Below are 12107 nucleotides of genomic sequence, written 5' to 3'. Positions count from 1 at the left end.
CAGAGGGGCGCTGTAACCAAAATGTTTTTGCAGAAGAGGAAGCCTTCACTCTCCAATCAAAACTCCACTTATGGTAAAGGTGTCAGGAGGGAAGAAAACACTGTCAACAGATCCAGCTGTTCTATTTGAAGGGCTAATCGATTACCTGTAAGAAAATCAGTGGGCCAAAAATAAGAATTAAAAACTTCCATACCTTCTCTGACCTTTTTATGGCCAAGAGGTTTACTTGTTACTCTCCTCACCAAAATCATGACAGAGTAAGTGAAACACTAACTTCACTAAGAGAGAACAAAAAAAAATTTGATTTCCCCACATTCAAGTGACAGCAAACTTTGAAGATTCTTATTAAGAAATAAAAAAACCCAAAAAAACAAAAAACAAAACCTGAGACAACAAGGATACTTTTGTTCCTCTCTTAAAACAGAAGTCAGATATTTTTCCTCTTTTTCCTTTATACATTTTATTTCAGTGTTTCAGACTGATTTTGCACTGTTACTTTAAAAAAGATAAGTGACCATTATTGCATATTATATGTCAGGGAAGATTTTAGCAATTTAGCAATACTCTTTATCTTTGCAGAAACAGTAGGTCTCTCATAGCCTAGAACCACATTTGCCTTGAGTCTTCTGTTTTGCAAATTGCAGTTCACAGTTAATTCCTCAAATAACTGTCTTCCAGAATTTTATTTTTATTTCAGGAAAACCCACTCTTGTGTCTCCTTTGTCCAAGTGCTGCACTACTTTCTATTTTCTGTAAATTAGTAACTTTTCATGACATACAACACCAAATCCTTTACTAAAGTCAGCATGAATTGCAATCGTCTCAGTTCCTTTGCCAGCAAAATAGGGGGTTTATTCTAAAGGATAGCATGCAAAGAGTTGTGCTGAGCTCCTGCTCGTTTTTAATCTGTTCTTTATGTCTTAATTACTCTTAAGTACATAATTTTCTTTTAATCTTCGTGCGCTATTAAGGTGAGATTGAGAGGCCCACAGATGACGAGAAATGCCACTGTCACCTGGCATGGTGCACCTTGGAGCGAGGGATGCATTTAGAAGTTGTTAGACATAGAGGGTGCTGCTGCACTGAACATCCAGCAGTGATCTCTGTGCAGCTCTGAAACCACGCATTGTCGTTTTACTGGGTCTTATGACTAAAACTCAGGATTTTTACTGTCATTTACTAAATAACAATTAAAAATACTACTAAAAATCACTTCATTAAAAAAAAAACCGCTTAATTCCTTTATTCTTTTAAAAGTGAAGATGGCATCTTCATAGTTTTAGTAGTGATTCATTATCTAGTTGATAAACTTGCAAGAACAACATTCATTTCAGTACCTAACACCAGCTCTAATTTTTAAGCATAATAATAATAATTATAAGATCAACTCATCTTGTAACAGTCTACACGGAGACTTTTTATTGGTCTCTTTTTTTAACCATGAAGCATCAAGAACAAATTTGTCATTTTCTGTTTCTCTGGCAGAAGTCAGTGCTATTAATATTTCCCTCAAAGTAGGAAAAGTGTCAGTTTAATAGATGGATGACATAAAGAAAGGAAACACTTTTAATATTTGTTTATTTCTATTGGATATAATTTTTTTTATGTACAGAGTCTAAATATAACTTGAGGATTTCAATAGGCATGTTATTACTTTCAGGCTGTCTTGCTCAGGTTGCTGATACATTTCTTCACTATCAGTATCTGAGTAAAGAAATAAAAAATGAGTTAATCAGCAAAAGGACTTCTCTCTTTCTGTACATTGTAGGTTGAAGATGGCTTAAAAAGTTGAAGCACCTGTGCAATGCTTAGAAGCCTCAGATTTTGTAAAGTTTTTTCTTCAAGGCAGAGGAGAAGAGGGAAGTAGTAGGTTCCTCTTGCTTCTCTATCTCCTGCCCAAGTAACATGGTTATTAAAAACGATTTGAAATATACAGCTGGTATATCTTAAAGGCTAAAAATTGTGTAGAGAATCAAAAATCATTTGCATACACATTGTTTGCTACTCCTACTCCTAATTATTTTTGGTTATGACAGTCAGGTAGGAACAGGTGCTGTCTGAACACTAGACTGGCAAAATTGAAAATCCAAACTTCATATTATTAATGGATTTAATTTCTTTTTACTAAATAACAAAATATTCTGTCTCACATATAAACATTCTCTTTATTTCCCCAAAGAAAAAAAATATGTTGCCATCCCCTGAGCAATGAAAACTTGTGTTGTCTTTATGATGTTTTACAAATTTTATCTGATCCTAGTTTTCTGTTGCAGACTTGCAGCACATACATGAGTTCAAAAGAGGTCAGGATTCTGCACTACAATGCTCACATCTCTCCGGAACTCTAGTGCAATGATGAGAGCACTGAGAACATTGTGGCTGGATAAATTGTCACTCTGCTGGGCTATATTGATTTTCCCCCTTGGTAGAGATTTTTCCAGGAAGATATGCATTTGTGCATTGTTGTCTGGTTTCATTTGTTTGGTTGGTTGTTTTGTTTTGTTGTTGTTTGGGTTTGGTTGGTTGATTGATTTTTTTTTAAGTTAAATAAATGGTATATGAAACACAGAACAAAACCACTTTTTAAACAGCAGTTTTATAGTCTTTTCTGTACTGGTGTAGATATAAAGGAACAACAGAGAGCCCTGACTGACCAATGGTAAGAAAAATTTATATATCAGCTACAGCAGTCCCTGGGAAACCATTGTTGTCACATTTTCTGAAAGGAAACAGGAATAGAGCTTTCCTACCACAAATTTAGATCACAAGCTCTGTGGGACATGAACTTCACCTGTTTGAATGTCCTTCCCTTTGCATCACATGTCTCAATGATGATAGAAATCCTTTTCAAATGCACTGTAAAAAAAAGAATCAATACAAGAGATTCAGTTCAGTGGATTCAGTACCATCACAGTCGTAATACACATACAGAGCCTAAATTGGCACAAATACAGTGTCAAAACCCAAAATCAAATTTTGAAAGCATTACAACCTCAATTGTTTAATTGGACCAGCATGTGGTAAAAGAAAAAGCAAAGGAAATGTATGGCAAATCCAACTTCACCACTGGAGTCAGACAGACAGCAATTTCTATCATGAGATTTTGAAGTATGCATTTTGATGTCTGGTTGCTGGGAATTAGGAAAAGTTAAAGATGACTCAGCTGCAGAGAGCTAGTTGATTATTAGTTTATATGGGGTCAGCTGAAATAACGAGCTGTAAGATCTGAAAACTGACATTTGTCCATCAAGGCAAAGGACCAATTTTAAGCATAGTAAAAGAACCCAAATGGCTGTACAGATGACAACTCAGTAATCATTTGTAACTGGAGAACAGCAGCTCAACACAGAGATAAACAATTACAACCTTACAGGCGCTTTAATTACAATAAGCTGACTCACTAGCACGATGCATTCTCATCTAAACCAAATCAGAAAACAAAGGCTGAGCTAATAAAAGGTGCTCTGAAATTCAGCCAAAGGCTTTGAATCATGGCAGGGCTGTTAACCTGCAGGTATTTCTGTGACAGAACCATAGACTCCAAGTAACTCCATTTCTAACCATCTCTTTTCACCAATACATAACTTTACTAAAGACAGGGATCTGAGAGCAAGTAATTCCAAGTGGAATACTCTTTTGGAGCCCAGTCTGACCTGTGCTGGAGAGCCAGTGAGCTGAACCACATCAACATCTTGTCTCTAACTCTATGGCAAGACAGGTCTACTGTTCCAGCCATCTGAGCTGGAACAACAGCAAGCCTTGCTTGACATTCTGTTCCCATTTAGGCAGTCTCCCAGACTGTCAGTCTCTCCCTAACCTTCTGTCTGATCATTGCCTTTTGACCCTGGCTTTGGTGAATAATCAGGTTTTCACTGATGTGTCTGATGTCCTGTTTTGTTTGAAGTGGTAGACCTTGCTGGCACTTCAAAGTTTCATTGAATTTCTTTCTGACTGATCTACCTGCATTGCACATAGCCTGCAATCATTACCCAGTTCCCTGTAATTTGTAGCTGAGATATAATCAGTTTCCTTTCATGGTTCTATTGTCTCTTACTTAATTGCAATACAATTTTTCATGTTTATGCCAGCTATAATTATGGAATTAAATCAAAACACGAATATAACTGTCACCTGTGATAAAATATTTTAAATTACTAATAGAAACCTACAAAGAAGAAACACTAAAAGAGCATTTTTCCTACTCCCTAATTCCCACATTTTGGGATTTGACAAGGAAAAGAATGGTAGTTGGTCTTCCTATGTCCTTGAGAAACTGAAAAGGTAAGGTATTTGGAATAATATCTGTGGAGAGTTTTGCTTTGTTATTACATTGCTATGGTAACAAAAACAGGCCTAATTTTAAGCACATCTTCCCATCTTCTGTTTCTTTTCCCAGCTCTTTGAAATGTATTATACAGTGCTTCTGACCAAACAATTCCAGAAACTCAAAGAAACACTTCAAAAGTAGTTTGTGAAATTGAAATGGGAGGTCATATTTAATCACTAGATTTCAAGAATAAAAAAAAAATGTGAATTAATGACTTAAACACAAAAGGAGACACACCGCTTCAGAGGACACTCAGCACACAAAACAATTGCCACATTGCTGAAACTAGAATATTTGCTACTGTAAAATACAGCTATTTCTAAAAATTAGGGTGGGTAAGTTTGAGAACAGGTTGTGGCATGAGCTTTAGCATTACTTGAAATCCTTTTATTCAAAGAGTGGCTTTGTAAGACAGGCTGTACACAGCATAGTGACAAGGTGATCAGCCCACAGTGGAGGAAAATTTTATACTGTCTCTATAAAGACAGGAGATTTTTAAGGTTTATTATTAGCTGTCAAATTTTCTGAAATGTTTTATAAAAACTACCAACAATAGCATGAAAGAACTCACTATGCCTGCTTAGAAATAGCAGACTGTTTCCTCAGCCCTTATCCCCTGCAGCAATAGAAGAGTTTGACATCAGTGTTCTAACAAAATGCAAGAGAGCATGTTATTAAAAAAAAAAAAACAAAAAAACAAAAAACAAACTTAAACCAAGCAAACAAAAACAACAAGAAAGGAAGAACAAAAAAAAAAAATAAACCACATAAAACTTCCTACTTGTTTGCTGAAGAGCAGAAGCATAGAGAGGGTCTATTTTTCTCTGAGACAGCATCACCATGAGCTTGTGCTGAGAGAGCACATTAGACCCCACTGGAATAGATTGCTTCCCAGTACAAAGGGCTATGACTGCTACTGCTTTTCCCAAGAGCTGCAGTTCTCTTGCCAGAGTGTATACATTTCATACACCAGCAAACTCAGAACTGTTCCTTGACTTAGCGTAGCATGTTTGACTTAGCATAGAACTTTAGCAGCTGTAAAATGAGATACTTTTGTTTTCCATCACTGAAGGGCAGCTCAGCAAAGGTACCTGGAAATAATCCCCTGTGTTAAATGCTTTCCAGCAGCTCTAAGTTTTCTTTAACTGAATAAGTCTTACGTGAACAGGCAAGAAAAGTAAACATAATTCCCCAGGTTAAGCCCTCCAGTAATTTTTATTCTGGGTGCAGAAGCTGGTTTGGATAAAAGAAAGAGAGGAGAAGCATCAAAAGTAAAAAAGAACAGGAAAGCAAGGATAAGAGGAGAAGAGAGCCTGCAATCCAATCATAGAAAAAAAGAAAAAAAAGGCAGTCCTTGCTTCAAAACTGAAACCAACACCTTTATATCACCAGCCGCAGATGCCAGCTGATGTGAGGATGGCTCTGTCACTCAGAACTCCTCATCTTTCTTCCTAGCAAGTCAGTGCGGGGAGGAGTGGTTTGCTAGGGAAAGGGGATATCAGGAAGGTTATTGTGCTCATGGTGTCCTGATATAGTTCTACTGAACAGCCAGCTCCCTGTGAGCCTGGGTGGACACACAGCTGCTGGCAGCAACCCAGGTGGGGTCCTTAGCTGGGGCAGAACCAACTTGTGGGAGTTTCTGCAGTTTCACCTTGGGAGTTTCACCACTCGAGGCCGACCTGCTTGCCTCAGCTGTGAAGCAGATTCTCCTGAGAAGGAAGAGGAAGGCCCAAGAAGACTGTCAAATCCCACGCTGCTTTCAGCTGATCTTTCGCCACACATTTGTATAGGGCAGCACTTACTAATGGATTTCAATTGACAGCTGAAACAGCAGCTGCCAAGCAGCCCTGAGTATGCTCTTGGCATTGCCTGCTAATTGGTAAATTGGCTAAATCTGTTAAATGTGTAAATAGGTTATCATTGTGCTACACTTGCAGAGCAAGCTGTAACCACTCGAGTTTTTAGGAAATTTGTCTGCCTGTCTGCTTCCATGCCTGCCCTATTCTCAGGTTGCCCTTGCTTCTCTCAGAAAGAATCAGAGCAAACAGGTAAACCCTACAATAATTGTTGATGAGAGAACACACAACATTTTTTTAAGTCACACAGTCTTTTTGACTATCAGGCCTTTTAATGCAAACAGCTCGTTTCAAGAAAATTCAGCAACCTGTGTTGTCATCCTTTTTCCCTCCTCCCCCCACCTCACCCATAATGGTCAAGGAAACTGAGAAATATCAAATGTCATACTGCACTTTTATTCACAGTACTGTCATGTGTGTTAGAATGAGCATCTAGAAGTCTTCCCAGACATGTGCTCTTCACATCATTCTCTCTGTAAGTCCGACCCTTTCCTTATAAATAATGCTAAGGAATCCCACACTTTAAACTATATCTGTAAGAGATACTTTATCTTACAGATATAGAAGCATTCTAGAAGCATTCTCTCTTTTCCTGCTCTGTCAGCTCTGACACTAGAGAAGTTATCTTCTAGCACTACAAATTTTCTTGCCTGTCTGCAAGAGAACCCTAACTATGTTTATATCCACAAACAAGCAGAAAGTGAGCTTGCCATATACAAGGCTATTTATTTCACCAGCAGTGATCACAGAAGGCAGGGAAGGCCCCTCAGTGAGTCTCTCTCTCATTACAGTCGTCAGACAAGCAGGTACTGTGTGGGCTCACAGGAGAAGCAGCACAGTGCACAGATAGTTATGGAAATGAAATTCCTGCCAAAGGTTCCACCTTGCTCTCAGCACTGGCAAGAAAAAGCATAAGTATAATTAGATTTTCAGTGGCACAGGCTAGTTAGATCTCGAGCTACCATACTCCTTGAGCAGAAAGGGCATCGGGTTGTAACAATGTCAGCACCCAGTAGGGTGTGAAGTGCAAAACTGTGTTTTTAATGATCAGGTAGGAGCAGGGGATGGATATGCAATTCATGAATATTATCAAATGCTCATGACATCTTTCTAATGTAGTGGAGAAATATTTACAGCAGAATTAACTCACATGGTTTTTGTGAAATGAAATCTGCCACTAAGTATTGGCAAGTTGCAAAGGATCTGGTGAGGTCAGAGAGACAGGGGGAATGGGCTTTCCTTAGTCCCAGGTATCAGGATTGCCTCATTCCTCCCTGCAGACCTGATTTAACCACAGGGCTGCCCCCCAGGCCACTGCCAGGGTGCAGGACGCTTTGCTGAGGTGCACTATAGCTCGGGATGTGACCTGCTGATTTTCTGTTTGCCACAGGAGCTGCAGCTGTACCCACAGCTTTTGTCTAAAAGGGTGTTCATCAGCAGAGGGTCCCACACCCCAGGTCCCCATTGGTTTCAAGTAGAAGTGAGTGGAGAAGGAGAGCACAGAATGTGCCAAACTTTCTGGCTGACGGTCTCCAAGTTTATAGAGCTGTCCTAGCAAGTATTTTTATTAGACCACCATATGACAAAGAATAACATTTATTTTGTATCTGTCGTGAAACAGACACTACAATCTTCATATGAATGGGAAAGGATGCCAATTTTTGTTCTTTGGAAATGTTACAAAAGCCTCTATTACTTTAATATCATGGATAGAATAGTACAGACTTTTAAACCACTTTCATTGGATTTTACACTGTTAAAACGAAGGCATTGTCACACCATTTTCCCTAAGTATTTGAAGAACTAGCTTTGATTGAGATAAGAATTCACTGTAGTGTAATTTTGCCACTTACCTCTAAACATACATAATAAGAAGCAAGACTAATTACTTGCAAAAACAAAGAAATGCTTCAATAGAAAAACTGCATAAAGGCTGAGATCTAACTGCTTAGTACTAGACCATTCATTCACTAGTCACCACAAAGTGTAAAACAAGCATTCTTTTGGTGGTTTAACTGTATTTATCTTCAAAAGTCTTTTAAAATTTGGTGGAAGTGCTATTTCCTTATTATGTATTTTCTCACTGTCATTTTCTCTAGGCAACAGAGAAAGGTGAAGAAAATATGGATAAAGTGATCTGACTGCTGGCAAAGTGCTCTTGCAGAGAAAACTAAATAGGTTGTTCTTCTAAAGTTTGTCAAAGAGAAACCAAAAAGCAATTTTAAGTATTCGTTACATAATTCTACAGTAAGAAAATGCAAAAGAATTTAGAATATTAAAAAAATGTAATTTCTTCGGTGGAGTGTAGAAGAAGTACAAGGAATAAATAGATTTTGATGAAATTTACTAAAATGAATTTTCAGTGAAGCTGATAAATAATTTTCTTACAGGACAAATCAAACAGTGCATTAAAAAGAGCAGCAGATCTATAATCTCTTGGTATATCCACATCAGATGATATGCCTTTTTTGGAAGCCATTTAGCTAAACAAGTTGTTTTGTTGAGTAAATTACAGTTAGGACCCAACATATTCAGGAAGGTAGTACCTATTATCTGTTTTTGTATGAAATGAACCCAAAGACCAGGCAGCTCAGACCCTACTGATTTTATTTCTTTTTGTGTGACCCAGTTATGGGGGGTACCTACTGAACTAAGCAGGTTCCTGTGTCCTGGCTCTTAACAAGCAGCTCAGCGATAAAACTTTCTCTCTTACACAAGACAGTGTTTGTGTCTGTCACAAAAATGCTGAGATTTTTCCACTACAGCGAGCTCCAGCCTGTTCTTTGAGGGTAACTCCCTATCTGTGGGACCAAAGGGACAGAGCAGGTAATCAAGTAAGTATTTAAATATAAACACTCATGCAGAGCAAAGGAGTCAGATGGCAATTAGTCCTCCCAGAGCTCAAACTTCTGGGTTCCACACTAAGGTTAACTTTGAGCTAGTAATCCATTTCAAGTTTAAATTAATACTCAGAGAGAGATGGACTCAGCAACAGTGCCTAAATTATTTAGAAGAAATCCAATGCATCCTCCAGCTGGTGGCCCCTAGGAAGTTTTATTACTTGTCTTGCTCTGAGGTTTTACCACTGGGGATGTAAGATAGGTTGGAGAAGGACAGAAATATATGTTAAATTTATCATAAAATTACTTTTGATTAAAAATTCCTTTAACACAGAGGGCTTATTTTTCTATGAATAAAAGCAGAAAAAAATATTTTCAAAAGAATTTTCTTGAAAGTCAGAGAAGGGTCTCCATTAGCTAAGGTTATGTGAAGCTGTATGGTCATATGTAGCTATGGTTCCTATGATTTTTTGCATTCATGGCTATATTGATTTCAGCAAGATGATGAAAAGTCAATAAATACATTGTCTTTATATCCAAACACCTTTTTTATTTGTTATAACCACCAATTCATGTGAATTCTTATGAATTCACATTAATTTTTATGAATGATAAAAATGAGGACATCCTAGGCATCAGAAACTACCTTTTCTAGGCAGATATCTGAGTTTCTCCTCATAAAAATTGAATTAATCTCACTAAGACTTTCACAGATGCTCAGTTACAGTTCTAATGAGAAAAATAAAGCAGTGAGCTAAAGCTAAAACTCAAATGTGGGAAACATCCCCACCACCCCATTTCAGTTTCTGGCTGTTTTTTCCCCCTAGATCTACTGTGTGAATAATTTTCCTTAATGATGTGGGTCAGCCCAAATATGTTTATTTTCTCTGGGTGTGGAAGCTGGGGGAGCAGGGTTCACTGCTCAGCAGGACATGTTTTTTATTGGTGGTCCTGCCTGCGGTGAAGCAAAGACAGAGCTATTTATAGCTATACATTATTTTCTGGCAATATCTGTGTCTTTTTCAATACTATTGCGTTATTAAAGCTCACCAAGAGTTTTTAGTCAGTGCAAGTGCTGTAGTCTCGCTGGTAGAAATGGGAAATTTGCCTTAAGTCCCTGAGTTACTTATTTTATTAATCTAGGCATGTAGAACCAATTTCAAAACCCAGACACAAAGGAGAATCTCTTTTGGACTCAGTAAATCCAAATCAGACATTGCAGGGTCAGTTATGACTCATAATGTTTTCTAGATGTTTCCTTTCCTCTGACCAATCCAGTATTTTAATTTTTGCCATCTCAGTTTGGGGAAAATAAGAGCCAGTGAAGATGCTGAAAACAATTTTGATGTGGAAATTCTAGATACTTAAACAGCTCTTGCAACTTGAATTATTTTGCCATGCGCTCCATGGTCCAACATCATGTTTGAAAGGGTTCTGAGTGCCATTTGTACCTAAATGAAACAGAAAGCAGAAAATTGATTTAAATGAGATCAAAGTTGATAAAACTGGAAACATTAATTCTACAGAAAAGACAGGCATGATATTAGTGCAGAAGTATATAAAAGAGGTGGTTAGCTACAGATGATGTCCCCTGCAATTAGTCACTCCAGGCAGAACAAAGCCATGAAGTGAATTTCCTGCAGTTTTTGCTGAAGTTAAACATTAGGCAGGGAACTGTGCCTATCAAAAAACAGTGGGGCTGCCAAGTCTAATTGCAGACCTGTAAGAATTGAAGATATTTTAAGTTGGGCCAGACATCCAAAGATAGATGATGAATAAGGAAATAAACATCCCTCCTCCACCACTTACATGCAAAAGAGGAGGAAAGAACAAATTATCTCTTTGCAACTTAAGAATGGCAGAGTCAAGGGGAGACGCAGAAAACAAAAATCTTTCCACAAAATGAGAAAAAACTCCCAAACAACAAATCTCCCCCAATCCACTTGTATAAGTAAATTGCTATTCTAGAGCAACAAGGATGAGAGAGAAAAGAGAAATGAGACATTATTCATATTGTTCACTGAAAAGTTATCATAGTTTAGGAACAGCACTGCTCAGTGTAGTGCTCCCACTGACACTCTCCAAACCATGTGCTGCTCACTTTCTCCTCACTGCACACAGGGCTGAGAACACAGGAACAGAGAATGCAGCCCCTGTGCCTCTGCCTCAGCCTCTGAATACACAGCAGGACTTGTTATAAGCCAGGACTTGCTGCAGTTGCAGAGATGCCACCAGCTCTGACACCTTCCCAGAACTGGGGGGTAACTCATGACCAAAACCTGCACAGTTAACTTTTAGCAACTCTTATGTTTTGTTCAGGTTGCTGGGAGCAGCACCTCATATCCTCAGAATTTTATAGCTTCCAGCAATATGAGTTCAGTCTAGTGTTCATTATCATCAGGTAAAAATGTCTTCTGTTATGTTTAGGAGCAGAGGAACTGAAAGAGTACTGGGTCACTGAATGATATCCTATAACATCTTTGCACTGCTTTATGTAAACATTTTCATCAGCTAAGCAAGTTACATTGTGAGTTTAATAGTGTGGTTTTGTGACTTTGGGTTTTTTTTCTGTTCCAGATTGTTTAAAACCATGATGCTTCTGTTTTCCAGTCAACCTATCAGTGGACTTTTCATAGCCATTTGTTCCTGTGGTGACATTGTCCATCAGTTAAGTTATAACCTGATGTTTAGTGTCCTTTATTTTCACAATCATATCCCCTTTTAGCTCTCAATATACTATCTAAGCCAAAGCACTCTAAGTTTCCCCTAAAAAATGGGCTCATTGTTTCTCAAATTCTTTCTTACAGTTGAATAAAAAGGTTAATTACAAATGAGGTGAGAGCAGAGCTATTTATATTTATGTCTATTACCCCTCTTCTACCAGAAATACTTATTTTGATGTATTTTAGGATTATACTGGCATTTTTATGTTGTGCTATTTGGTCAATGAGTCATGAAGGCCATACACCCAGATATTTTCCAATTCAGGTGCTTGTAGCTAAGTTCTTTACAGTTTATAAGGAGGTTTAATTCACAAACATTTAACCTTCTGTTTGTATACTTCTGGTCTGAGTCAATTTTCAG

At 37.9% G+C, this 12107-nt stretch overlaps 1 long non-coding RNA gene across 1 annotated transcript; it reads right to left on the bottom strand.

Annotated features, from left to right (window-relative positions):
* Positions 1-1552: 1552 nt before the first annotated feature.
* LOC146768266 (uncharacterized) lies at positions 1553-6710 on the bottom strand. The gene is made up of 4 exons (XR_014952538.1): positions 5979-6710; positions 2792-2856; positions 1798-1892; positions 1553-1704 (listed from the first exon to the last, which is right to left on the bottom strand). It is a non-coding gene; the product is annotated as an uncharacterized LOC146768266 (long non-coding RNA).
* Positions 6711-12107: the final 5397 nt, after the last annotated feature.

This window comes from Lonchura striata, chromosome 2, assembly GCF_050655825.1.
Source record: "Lonchura striata isolate lonStrDom1 chromosome 2, ASM5065582v1, whole genome shotgun sequence".
Classification (NCBI taxonomy): Eukaryota; Metazoa; Chordata; class Aves; order Passeriformes; family Estrildidae; genus Lonchura; species Lonchura striata.
This window is presented reverse-complemented; position numbering and strand designations above follow the sequence as displayed.